Genomic DNA, 12,986 nt, shown 5'->3' with positions numbered 1-12,986 from the left:
TGTTGATTGATATTGCATAGCTTTGGATGCTCTTGATACCAAGTTATTTATTAGGAAATCTTATATACAGACAATTAGAGCTTGATTTAAAATTTAAGGATTCCGATTTTTCACGTGATTCGTATTCACGCCAGTTATATTGAATACATAATGTGTTTTAAGTTAGTCGATGGGTTTTGAATATTTGCATAATTGAATTGAATTGTAAGTAATATGGTTAGACACTTTATAATGTACATTTGGATAAGAAATAAAGAAGATGATTGAGAAGGAAGTTCCTTCGACGTGCGAACATCTTCGGGAGCACTTTTCTAAAATTCCAACGATAGTCAGAATATCTGAATGATCCAATAAGATAATGGAATTGATATTCAGTGTGAATTTCTAAATTATCCCACGAGACACTTGGAGTGCATTTTGTGCACAAAGCGAACATTCACCTCCAGTAAGACTCTATCTGTGAGATGTGAACGCGTAAAGAAGGCCATTTGAGGTAGGTGCGTGTCAAAAGCTCGACGGTAGATTATTTGTTGCTTTGGTATATGTATCATCATATTTTATGTAATTGGCGGAAATTTCTAGTCTGCACAAGAAGTCAGAATAAAATCCATTAGTTGACCGTTAGAAGGTAATTAAATTGAGTCTTAAGGAGAAATCCAGTTCTATGTAATCCTCCTCATTCTCTCAGATAAATTTCAATTAAAAGTCGTTCTCTCTTATAAATTATATCGAGAATATTTTCTTTGAGTTCTCTTTTTGATAAACACCGCTCATCTCATGGACAATTTTAGCAAATTGCATTTCTGCGATTTTCTCTCGCCTCTTCATTAAATCATTTTTATATAAAATAATAATACCATACAAAGGGAAGTTAAGAAATTGAAAACGTGCTTGGGATTTACTTTGAAAAAGTGTAGAAAAAAAATTTATATGGTATTCCCCTCAACACAATAAAAGTCAATATTATTCCTTTTACATGATAGATAAATAGATAATGTGGATTAAAGAATCAGAATTTTAAAATCTTTTTAAGGTATATGTTCATTATTTGAGACGCAGGTGTATAATACAGATGATGCTCAGACCAATCTTGGGATGACTTCTCGAACTTGATGGCATCGTGATGAAAATGTGTTGTGCATTTAGTAAATGCTGAGAAAGGAAAATGTACAAGAATAATGTTTGTCCGTAGCTAACTATATTTGTACATACACTCTTCCATGAGCGAGAGACAATCGATAAAATCATTAAAATTCATAAAAGAGAAGAGGATGGCTAAAAAGGCATACAACAGCGGAACGATGGAGTATACATAATACGAATACTTTATGTCGGCTACTTTAGGGGTGAGTATATTTATTAATTCACCTGTAAATTTTCACTTTTTCCCACAAAACTAACACATTTTGCCAACATAATGCAGAGACGCTCATAGTCCCTCATCCCATTGGGGCATTTTTATTGTGTATTATATCGTTGCACTTGAGGTATTTCATGTGGAATTTTTCACAGCAAAATGCAACATTGATGGCGACTCGAGGACAACCCTTAAGCAATGGCCAATATAATCATTTTGCGACGACTTGGTGAAGTTCTTGTTGTTGCATCGGCTTGTCTCTCCTGACCGGTCCAGTTTTGGTTGACATGTCGCCTTGGCCATTTATCCCATGCGAGACAGCAGCATAAGACGACGTTCCAATCGATAATTATTGATTTAAGGAGTTTGCGGCAAAAAGTGCGGCAAAATGCGCATATTAATTTATTCTTTTATATCAATATACCTACATATATATAAATACTCCATTCAATGCACCATCGTGTGCGTTTGCGAGTGATTTGCAATTACCTGACTGGAATATCAACTAAGCCAACAAAAAAGCCACGATAGCATCAAGATTAGCTTCTGAACGCGAATTGGAGCTCAAAATTGATATCATGAGGATGAACAAGTTGAGAGGTACAATGAATGTCACCGAGAGCAATTATGATAGATTGTGTCTGGCGTCGTATCACCATAATTCGCTACTTAATGCCAGACAAGGCGAGCATTTATGCTTTTTTCCACTTCTTCGTCTATCCATCGTGTATATATGCTTTACCACAACCTTCCATGGCTCAAGGTTCAATTAACCACCCTTTTTAGTTTCAAGGTGCTCCAGAGGATTGCAAAAAATATATATGTTATTAACTTTATGGATATCAAAGTTTTTTTTTTGTAAAGATCTATTTTAATTTATTAAATGGAACTCCAATCTCTTTTAGAGACGAAGTTTTTTCTTTAAAAAAAAGAGAATTGTCTCACTGACTTAATTTATGATTAAATATACTTTCAGATTCTTTTACTCAATTTGTATATATTTTAAATTTTTGCATTAATAGAACTATTAATAAAGAAGTTGTTTTGCATCGTACACTGTAATTCATTTTTTTAGTAAACTGCTACTAAAGTCTGTAGTAATGAAACATTTACTAAAATTTTTAGTAATTATAACAGAAAATTTTAGTTATGTTGCCTGGAATCACTAAAGTCTTATGTTATCCTTACTAAAATTATATTTAGCTGTGAATTTTTTAGTGAAGATAACTAAAATTTTTAGTTTTACTCCTCGTTTACTAAAGTTTAGTAGGTAATTTAGTCAAATTCTTTACTAAAGTTTCCAGTAAAGACATAACTACTAAAATTCTTTAGTTATGTCAACTAGAATTTTAGGATTAATGACTACAATAATATTTTCTTCTTTTACTAAAGTTTAGCCATGCCAATCAAAAATTTAGTTGATATCACTAAATTGACACATTTTTAAACCAATTAAATTTTTAGCAAAAAATTAGAATTTTTATTTCCTCTATATCATTTGATAGTAATTATTTCTGATCAAGTTAATTTGCGAAAATATTAGCTACGTAATTTATTTTACATATTGTCTTTGTTCCAATGCAAGATGTTGCAGCTCAAACTATTTTTATTGTTTTATTGGGGTGCCGAGGTCCCGAAAAAAATGCATGCAGAAGATTTGTGTGAAGAACGCATACAACACATATACCGAAGGCCTCATTTTTTCTCACCCTTTCCTACCCACACACAAATTTTTCTCCTCAGCACCCTCTTAAGTATTTCACAATATTCAGTTCTTTGTGGAATTTTCCATCGAAAGTACGCAAAGTACTTTGTCTTCAATCAGTGAGATATGTGAAAAGTAAATTTAATCCATTTATAGGATTTTTTAGTGTAGAAATTGTGAAAAAATGGATAAACGTGACAAGGTAATGTATAATTTTTATAATTAACAATACTTTATATTACGAACTGATTTGCAATAAATAAAATTACTAACTTTAAATTCAACCAACTAATTATATGATTTTACTACCTTGCAGTTAATCAAACTCAATAAACAGGAGAGAAATGGATCATATTCTTTAACCTTCCTGTCTGTACCTAAATTGTCTGCCGATCCCCAATAATAATTGAAACAGGATGGAGGAAATCCAATGGGAAAAATTAAAATTTAAAAGTAAGTACCTACATAAGTACATACAATTGTCATGAAATATATTGAATCCTAAAACTTATCAATTTATAATATCCAAATTATTAATTCTTGTTCTAATTTAACAGATTTCCCCGAATGAGCGTATCAAGCGCTGTCAACCCGTAATCAAATTGTGGAAATTTCAATTGAACGAAGAGGATAAACACGAAAAGGTACTGTATTTTTTTTGTATGATTTACTTCCATTTATTTTATCAAATTATTTGCAAAAAATCTGTTTAAAAATATCAACCTTTAATTCAAAACTAATTCTATGATTTTACTACCTTGCAGTTAATCAGACTACAATAAAAAACAGGAAAATGGATAACATTCTCATCGAAGCCCTCTTGTCTGTACCTGGATAGAGTCTATGATCGAAAATATTGATTGAGATAGGACAGAAGAAATCAAATCACCAGAAATAAAATTTAAAGGTAAATATATTTTTCATAAAATATATTAAGTAAAAAAATTATAACATCAGAAAATTCAGGAAATTAATTTTAATGTGATTCATTTACAGATTCCGCTAACTGACATAAAAAACAGAACTTTCGCGATTCCATGAAGGGGTACTTTGGAAGAAAATGACGCTGAAGATACTCACATGAATCTGCTCAACTTTACTGAACAAAAAGGCTTTTCAAAACGGGGTACCTGCCTAATATTTCATATAATGTATTATAAAATAAATCAAAATTAAATAAAAAATTATTTTTTATGAAAATCCAATTTTTAAATATTTTAGTAAAAAAAAAACTAGATTTCCAGTTGGCATAGCTAAATTTTAGTAATCCAAGAATTTATAATTGATAGTTATGTCCACTCAAACCTCTGCTGGCATTCCTAAACTTTAGTAGTATACAGACGTAAAACATTTTAATAATCATAACTAAATATTCTGTTGAAAGAACTAAAATTTTTCGTTTTGAGCAACTACTAAAATTTTAGTAAAAATTTCTTTACTAAAATTCTCTACTAAAGTCCAGTCAGTGCCAGTTTTAGTAATGATAACTAAAATCTGAATTACAGTGTATATAAATGTAGCCTCAGGAAAATCTCATCATTTCAAAAGGGAAAGCCATAAAATGCAATGAGCTGTGTTATTCCATACAGAATATTAAAAATTTGTGAGAATATGATATTCTACAAGATTTTATACGTTGGCAAAGCTTTCTCATTTATAGTTCTTCTACAGGCCAAAAGCTATTATATGATTTCAGTGTATTAGGTATACATTTTAAATTTTCCAGGAAATCCTTATTCTGCATCTCGTGTTTTTCCAGCAAAGTACATCGGTGTACATAGCAAAGTGTTTCATAATATCCTTCGGCAAACTTGATAAATATATAACTAAAATGAATAAGAATTGCGTAGAAAAAGCTCAAGGCTAAATGCAACCACTTTGTTGCAAATGGTTTACCATCAGGATGGACGCAACAAGTGGACGGCAGAGATTTCTCACAATAAATTTGCACAACAAAAAGCCGATCCCTCTATGGATCTCAGAGATGGGTTTGAAATAAGAATTAAGAAAACAAAAACAACAACAAGAACGATTAAAACAAGTCGAACATCGAAAGAGTCTTATTTGCGATATAATGTATAAATTTTATATCTTCAAAGGACTGTCAAGTACGGAATCTCGCTATTGCTCTTTCCTTCTTCTTTTTTTTGTGCCTTCTATACCTCCATTTGCACTAAGACTGTTGCTCGTTTTCTACATCTCAAGCATTTAATAGGCGTTTTGAATATTTGCAATGATCACAAAATGTGCAGATGGTCGACTTTCGCGATAGCAATCTCCTTCTCATTTTTCCAAGTCAAACCTGCAAGACTTCTTACCCGCCCAATTGAAACGAGATGTTCTGCACTCCCGTACATATTCTCACCTTCACGCACATCATTTGGGAATTTCATTACCCATCGCCCCTTTGTTCCTCCTTTTACCCATGATTTTGGCAGGGCATTTCCTTTTTAGCATCACCACCGTTTGATTGGATGAAATTCAAACATGCCAAATTGCTTCCCATGGGGATGTAGAAAATTGCATTCTCTGCGTAATTGTTGTGTATATAGGTACTTGCATTCGATTGCCAAAAAAAGGAGATTTTGTAATTTTTAGATTATCCCCAAACCAAAGTTGTGGGAGGGTAAAAAGTTTCTGCCTTTTATTTTGCTCATCTCTCAGTTTAAAAGAAATAATTTTCAAGCGATCATAGCTGTTTTAGATGTTATGAGATATGGACAACAAGCAGCGGGAAAATGGAGAAAAACATGGTTTTCATCACTTGAAACCTTTAACGGTTTTCTTCGAGATTCATGTTAAATTCCTCTTTTAATCTAAATCTCAACAATTTTCTCACATAAGCCAAATTCTTTTCAACCTCTATCCTCCACAGCCACTGAGGATGACACGCAGAGTGTCGAAAGCTCTGGCAATTCGAATGTTTTAATTGCTCATTCACGAAATCGACGCTCACCGGAAGGAGAATTTCAAAAATTCCCGAATTCTCAGTCTTCTGTATGTGATCACCTTAAAAGGGAGAGATCCATCGCCATTGAATTTTGTATTCATTGCATATTGTGTACAAGCGATGTGGCTTTTTGCCATTTTCGTTCACCGATTTTTTTTTCACCCAAGAAATTCTTCAAGACCCCCCCCCATTCCACCCAATGGATCGCACTTTGTGCAGTTTTTACCTACATATACTTTATGCTATATAAAATATTGTTGAGCCAAATTGCCATCCTTGTGAAAATATGTGTTGGTGTCCATATTATATGCAAAAATCGGTTTTGATTTAGCGTTTTGCCTCACGTTGTACTTGGAAGATTACAAGGTGAATGCAGCAGAAATTATTCTTTCTCAAAGTGCACCAGACAATTTATTATAACGAGCAATGAATGACCGGTTAGAGAGGCTTGCGATATTTTCTTGCTCTTCTTTTTTTATCCATCGTCTTTTTTTTGTATATACATACATATAGCTCTCTTGCTGGTGCTCTTCTCGGTGGCGATTACTTAAAGGATATTAGCGCGTTCTTTTGAGAAAGACAAAGCAAAAAGGAGGGTAAAAGAATAAATTGCAATTAATAGTTAAAAGTAGATTATCGTGTTAATTTTTCTCGGTGAGCAAATTGAAAATAAAATCTGCAATTAAGTGTAAATATACATGATGTACATACATGGGTAAATGAAGGATTGCGGGATGGCATTGCAAGGAGGGAATAGATCTTTTGTCCAGATTCCCACCCAGAAAGATGCGTAGGAACATTAGATTGCTATTAAAATGGATTTTTTTTGAGGTGGGTAATCGTGTGTGAGTGAATGCGGAGGAGGTGCAAGGTGAGGAGCAGTCAACCCTTTCCCAAACCCCAACAGACATCTCTTGCACAATTTAACAGGCCACATAAGAGAGAGAGAAGAGGAAGATGAAGAAAAAAAAACGACTGAAAGACGCACATCCACACAAATGGAATCGCACCACGGTTGAAATTGACGTTGCATCGTGCACACATTAAAGAGGCGATTGGGCCCTGGGATGGAGTGGCATGAGAAAGAGTTTTACTCCCTGGCGGGAAGTTGCGGATGGGGAAGAGAGATGGATGAAGATGTGGAAATAAAAAAGACAAGCACAGCTAAAGATATCAACCAACAGGGCCTGAACCAGAAAGCCAAAGAGGCAGAGAGTGTGCGAGCGAAAGAGGAGAGACCCAGAAAAGAGGAAACTCCAGTGCGATCATAAATGTCTAGTCACCAGAGAAGTGAAGATCATGGTGTGTGCAGTGCGCCGAGGCGAAGATCAATGCTGTGATCAGTCAATGGTAGGATCCTCTCCGAGGAGGATCGTCAAAGTGCATAACTCCGTTTTTCGTGATCGTGTAATGCAAGTGTTGTGTGATCTTCAACAATATTATTTACCATCTACCTACTACAAGAAATAAAAATCATCCCATTCCTGTTGTTTGCCAGCTAAGGGTAAGGAAAGGATTGTGCGTCAACAGAGAAAGGTAAGGACATCATCATTTCTTAAATTTCGTAAAGTGATCCTCCTCAGTGATCTCCGTTGAGCATTTTATATTTTAAATTACTTCTTCACGAGAATTCTACCAGCATTAAAAAAATTTTGTCTCTTGAATAAATCCATAAAATAACACATTTTACGATATATCGGTGCTTTTTTTTCCTCCTTCTTCAAATGTGATTGCGGGAGTCTCAATGCCTCACAGATTTTATCATCATCTGCCATCATATTTGACGTTCAAGATCGCGATCTTCTACCCTAAAATTCAATTTGTCGCCTCGAAGAGTGCAACAAACAAAAACTCATTCAGTCTTCAACTTTTCCGGCAAATGACTTCTTGAAAATTTTATTGCTCGTGAATTTTTGTTCTTGAGAAAAAAAAAGAAAAATTTTGCATCTTGCCGCAGACTGATCGTGAATAAAGTAAAAGCAAATGAGACTTGTGTGAGAGAGAGGAAGGAATAAAAAATGAATTCACTTGTGTTGAGGGATCGGGGTTGTTGGTATTATATAAAAAAAATGAAAAAAAAAGAAGTGCAATTTAAATGCATTCAGCGACGCATGTAGCCTCATCTCGCGATCACTTTTCTTTTCACATGCCAATGATCATTAAAACAATTCCAAATGAATAATTCTCATTGTGTCTGCTTTGTATTCGCCATTCGCTAATAAATTTCGTTTAAATCTGGGCACTATCTCATTGGGGGCCATTGCGGAGGGAAAGGGCAGTCAATTGTGCAGAGTCAAGGTCAGTCAGTCTCGGGGTCAAATCGTCGCATTTCGTGCCCTTTTCGTATAAACAACACATAACTTCTTTTTTTTACTTTTAAATTGTGCGCGCGATCACTGACCAAAACCACGCAAGTCTGACGAAACTTTTGCGGATCACGATTATTTTATGCAAAAATAGAGCAGGAGAAAAAAAAGAAGCTAAGGCACACACACGAGTCCCAAGAAATGAGACTGCAGAGGAGGAACTTTTATGGTTTCATGCATTTTTCTGACAGTAATATGTACTGTGTGTGAGAACCCTTTTTCTCCTCAAACTCTCTGATCTATTTCCAAAGAACACACATTGGATGTTGCCGGAGTCTCTTCCTCTCGCGTTCCTCTATAAGAACAACACGATGTTAAAGAAAAAAAAAGAGGAGCTCCAGTTCTCTGGCTTTTGTGTTATATACATATACATGCGCTATATATGCATTTTTACGCAGAGAGGAAAAAAAGCAGTGGAGATTCGAGAAAGGGGGAAAAAGAACGTTTGAGGCTACAAAGAATTTATGGTGGAAGAAATATGCAATCAAAATCTCTGCATAATTACAAAATTAGACATTGTTCTTATTCGTGAATTGCTATTGTATTTTTGCCTTCTACTCGCTTCACCACATTGCTTGTCTTCTCTCTTTTATTTTTTTTTACAATTCCCCATCTTCCAACCACCTCAAACTCCTCAATATATTGGGAGAAGAGACGGGTGAGACAGAGAATTAACTTATATAGTGAAAAAGAAACACCTTCTTAACATTTTTCCTTCCCTCGATTCCATGACAATAATTGCTGTGTCTGCGATCTTCGCGTTCTGTCGCTACGATTTTTACCATTTTCTTTTAAACTCCTCTTGCATCCGCATCCAAGGACACCAGTTTATTAAACTCCATCCCAACTGTGCTTCTCCACTATGCACATAACATACACCACTCACGTCGGAGCGATCGAGTCAAAATCCGCGATCACGATCATGCACCGCAAACTTTTGCAAAAAAATAAATAAATTTGACTCTTTTTCCCATCAAAATTGATCACAAAAAATTGTCTTAATATTAATTCAGTTTCTTGAATTATTTTTCTTTATTCGAAGAAAAAAAAGCATTAAGCCCCCGGGGAAATGTGAGTAAATTTCATTGATCTTTAATTTAATGAATGTGATATTTTTAAAAGATTTTTATTTGAAAATTTAAAAAATATTTAAAAATCAAGGAGAGAGTAGGGTAATAGGATTGATGTATCTTCAACAAAACAATGAAGAAATTGAAACTTACTATTTGTTTTTATTTTTGTATAAAAGTGAGATACAAAAGGACAAAATTCACGTAGTCATGTAAGAAAACGTGTGGCAAAGTATTTAAAAAATATATATAGTCTACAAACGATCATCGGTGGTGGTGGTAGTTCTTTGACCTAAAAAAAATCACGTAAATTCTGTGGAAAAAATTCTCAGCGGAACAATGACTCCCCAAGTCTCCCGCCACAGAGTAACAGACGATGGAGTAAAAGCCTTGGCGGTTGTCTCCCCCAAGATGCGATCTTACTCTCTTTACATAATTGTTCTGTTTATATAATGGAATACAATTTAATTATACGATCGTGATCTTCCCCATATCCGTATGGAGGAAATGAACTTGAAAAGCGGAGCAACAATGCAGGGAGAGATGCACTTGAATTGCCCCACCGAAGATCTCTTTTCAACCATTCCATGTGCGGCAATTCAATCAATTCATCCGGCCGATCAAATGTGTTGATCGCCCTCATCCCATTACTCGCGCTCACCCTCCTTCTTCCCAAATTAATCTCCAGACACTTTTGACGTTGACGAATATTTAAGATGATGAAGAAGAAAGAATGAAAAAAACGAGAGGTTCTTGTAGACACTATGTATGTGCTGGAGAATATTTGTTCGTGGGTTCTGTTTGTCCATGGATGGGATTCTCGAAAAGAGCACATCAGACAAACACGACTAAAAGGGAAAAGGTCTCGTCGCATATCTCTTATGTGTGAGGAAAGTGTGATCACGGAGGTTATACACAAAATATTTGATTTTTAATAATAAAAATCCCTGGAACTTCATCTCTAATTATATATTTAACTTGTTAGAGATCACTCGGGTGTCGCTTTATTTTTAAACATACCATATACGAGGTGCCTTTCCTTTCTCTTCCTCCATCCCAACACAGGGGAGCTAGCAAATGATGTGTTAGCTAGACATTAAACAGACAAATTTTTCTTCATCACAATTCTTCCCCGAAACTCTGAGGGAGTTTCAATACTCCGTGAAATATTAAATATTTAAACTATTTTCTTCACAATTGAAGATTTTTAATTTTTATAATAATTTGTTTTTAAATTTCTTTTTGTTGGGCAGGTTGAGAAAAATTACAATAAACCTTTTGTATTTTATTCTTAAGTAGAATAGAATGTTCTAATTGTGAATTTTGAGGAAATATTTAAATCAATTTTTTTTAAAAAGCTCTGCTGAATAAAGGAATTAGTTTTAACCCAAATAGCCTGAAGATTTTTTATTAAATTTTCTTTAACTAATTTTAACCGAACCCATTTGACTTTTATAAGCCTTTTTGTCGTTTAATAAGCTTAAAATCAATAAAGAAAATTTGAAAAAAAAATTCTTAACTATAACCCAGATTTACCCTGGATAACAATATATGATTAAGCTTTTTTTGTCAAAGAGTTTGAGAGCTTTTAATCAAAGTTTCAGAAATATTGCTTGAAAACCCAGATAATTTTAAAATCTGGGTTAATAAAACATATTGGTTTTTTTGCTACCCCTGTGATATTCTTATTGCCAGCTTTTCAGATCTTTTACCAAAGTTTTATGGAGCTTTCAAATGTGTATTTATGTACATAATATACATAAATCATGCATTATTCCAAATCATTACACTTAACTTAATAAGTTAGTCGTAAATTCGATTCATTATGTTCCTAAAGTACTTTATGCAAAACATCGTGTAGTAGACAGTCGTCTGTAATGAGACTTAAGGTGCTTAAGGTATAAAAGTGCGAGTAAAGTAAAAGAAATGCAGGTAGAATTTATGTGGCATTTTTATTGAGCATAAATTGATCTTACAGCCAGCAATAAAATTTAAAATGTTGGAAATGTATCAATGGGAATTTTTCTCAATGTTTCAGGAGAAACTGATGCGCGGGATATGCGGTGTGTGTGTGCCCAGTTGAAAGGGATAGTGTATCTCCCTGAGGTGAGTGAGCAGCAGGTAAAATGTGGCTTTACCATCGTACTCATTCCTCTGGCATAGAAAAATGCGAGACAATCGTGACTTGCAGATCTATCCTGAGAGATGCTGGATGAAGAAAATCTCCTCGGGCGACTGCAGCAGCAGCAACAGAGAATAATGTGTGCGGGTGGACAAGTGCAATGAGAGAAGAAGAGGAAGATGCTGAAAAGCGATTTGGAGCCTGGTAACTCCACCACCGTTGGCGATTTTTAGCTGCCAATGGGAGTTGGAGTTTCCGTGTGCCGATCGTTTGTCGCCAGATTGTGTGAATTTTTCAGCATAATTCAGGAATTTTTTTTTTTGCAACATATCCCGCAGTGATGGTGGGAGCATTAACATTTTGCACCGTGCTCACACACTGCTACATTATTGACTTGGAAATGTCATCTCGTTGCCATCCCGTGAGCGTTCCCATCATCAGCTATTCATCAAAAAAACTGGATTACTTCTTGAACGAGATATGCAATTACCTCGGCACCCAGCATCCACCAAACGGCAAAAAGGGGGAGCTCGTTGCAAACACAAACAAGCGAGAGAGAAGAAAAAAAAATATGCCGCACAGTGAATTGCAGAGGAAAAATTAAATACAGTCCTCCCTGACGATTGAGCTGCAGTCCCCGCGCGCAATCACTCGCAATGCTTGGGATTCATGATATTCCTCGCACTACTGGTCCGGCAATCCCCTTTATAGGAGTGCAGCAATGCTCATTTTTTGCCTGCCTGCTTGCTCGCTTGCCTCTCCCGATGGCTCGGACCTCTTACTTTTGCAGACATTGTCTCAAGACGCCAATGACACATGTGAAACGTGATCGGCGATCTTGAATTTATATACCCATTTTGAAAATATTGACATTGAAAATGTACATCGCGCACACCGTCTCTCTTGCGGCTGCAAAAAGATCACCGCGCGACCATGCAATGGAGAGGCAAGAGATAATAAGAACACCACCATCGTCCACCGGGGGAGATTCTGCTGCAACCAACAGCACCACGATGCCGCGGAGGATGGGAGCAGAGAACAGAAAGGTAAATTGTTCAATAAGTCATCTCATTTCTTGTTTCATGTGATTCACTTGTAGACCATTCAATCACATTTGAAGTTGTTTTCTCTATTCGATTTGATTGCTTTTTTGTATTTTTTTTTATATTTTCAGAGGAAATTGAAATGAAATTATTTAAATAGATTGATATGTATGGGAGAAAAGGGTAAAAAAAAAGTTATTTAAGGGTGTAGAAAAAGCTCAAAATATCACATTTCCCAAACAGATAAATGGAAGTGTGTAGCTCATTTTTTTAGAACATTTTTTACCCTACAACTCTTTCTCAGATCATTTTATTCTATCTAGATAGGAAATATGATGTTTTGAGCTTTTTCCAATTCCTTGAATGACTTTTT

At 35.1% G+C, this 12,986-nt stretch overlaps 1 long non-coding RNA gene across 1 annotated transcript; it reads left to right on the top strand.

The window, feature by feature from the left end:
• The first annotated feature begins 2,413 nt into the window (after positions 1-2,413).
• Positions 2,414-4,267, top strand: LOC129786357 (uncharacterized). The gene is made up of 3 exons (XR_008750113.1): positions 2,414-3,515; positions 3,620-3,706; positions 3,827-4,267. It is a non-coding gene; the product is annotated as an uncharacterized LOC129786357 (long non-coding RNA).
• Positions 4,268-12,986: the final 8,719 nt, after the last annotated feature.

Source organism: Lutzomyia longipalpis, chromosome 1, assembly GCF_024334085.1.
Source record: "Lutzomyia longipalpis isolate SR_M1_2022 chromosome 1, ASM2433408v1".
In the NCBI taxonomy this organism is placed as follows: Eukaryota; Metazoa; Arthropoda; class Insecta; order Diptera; family Psychodidae; genus Lutzomyia; species Lutzomyia longipalpis.
The sequence above is the reverse complement of the archived record's forward strand: the minus strand, read 5'-3'. Positions and strand labels throughout refer to the sequence as shown.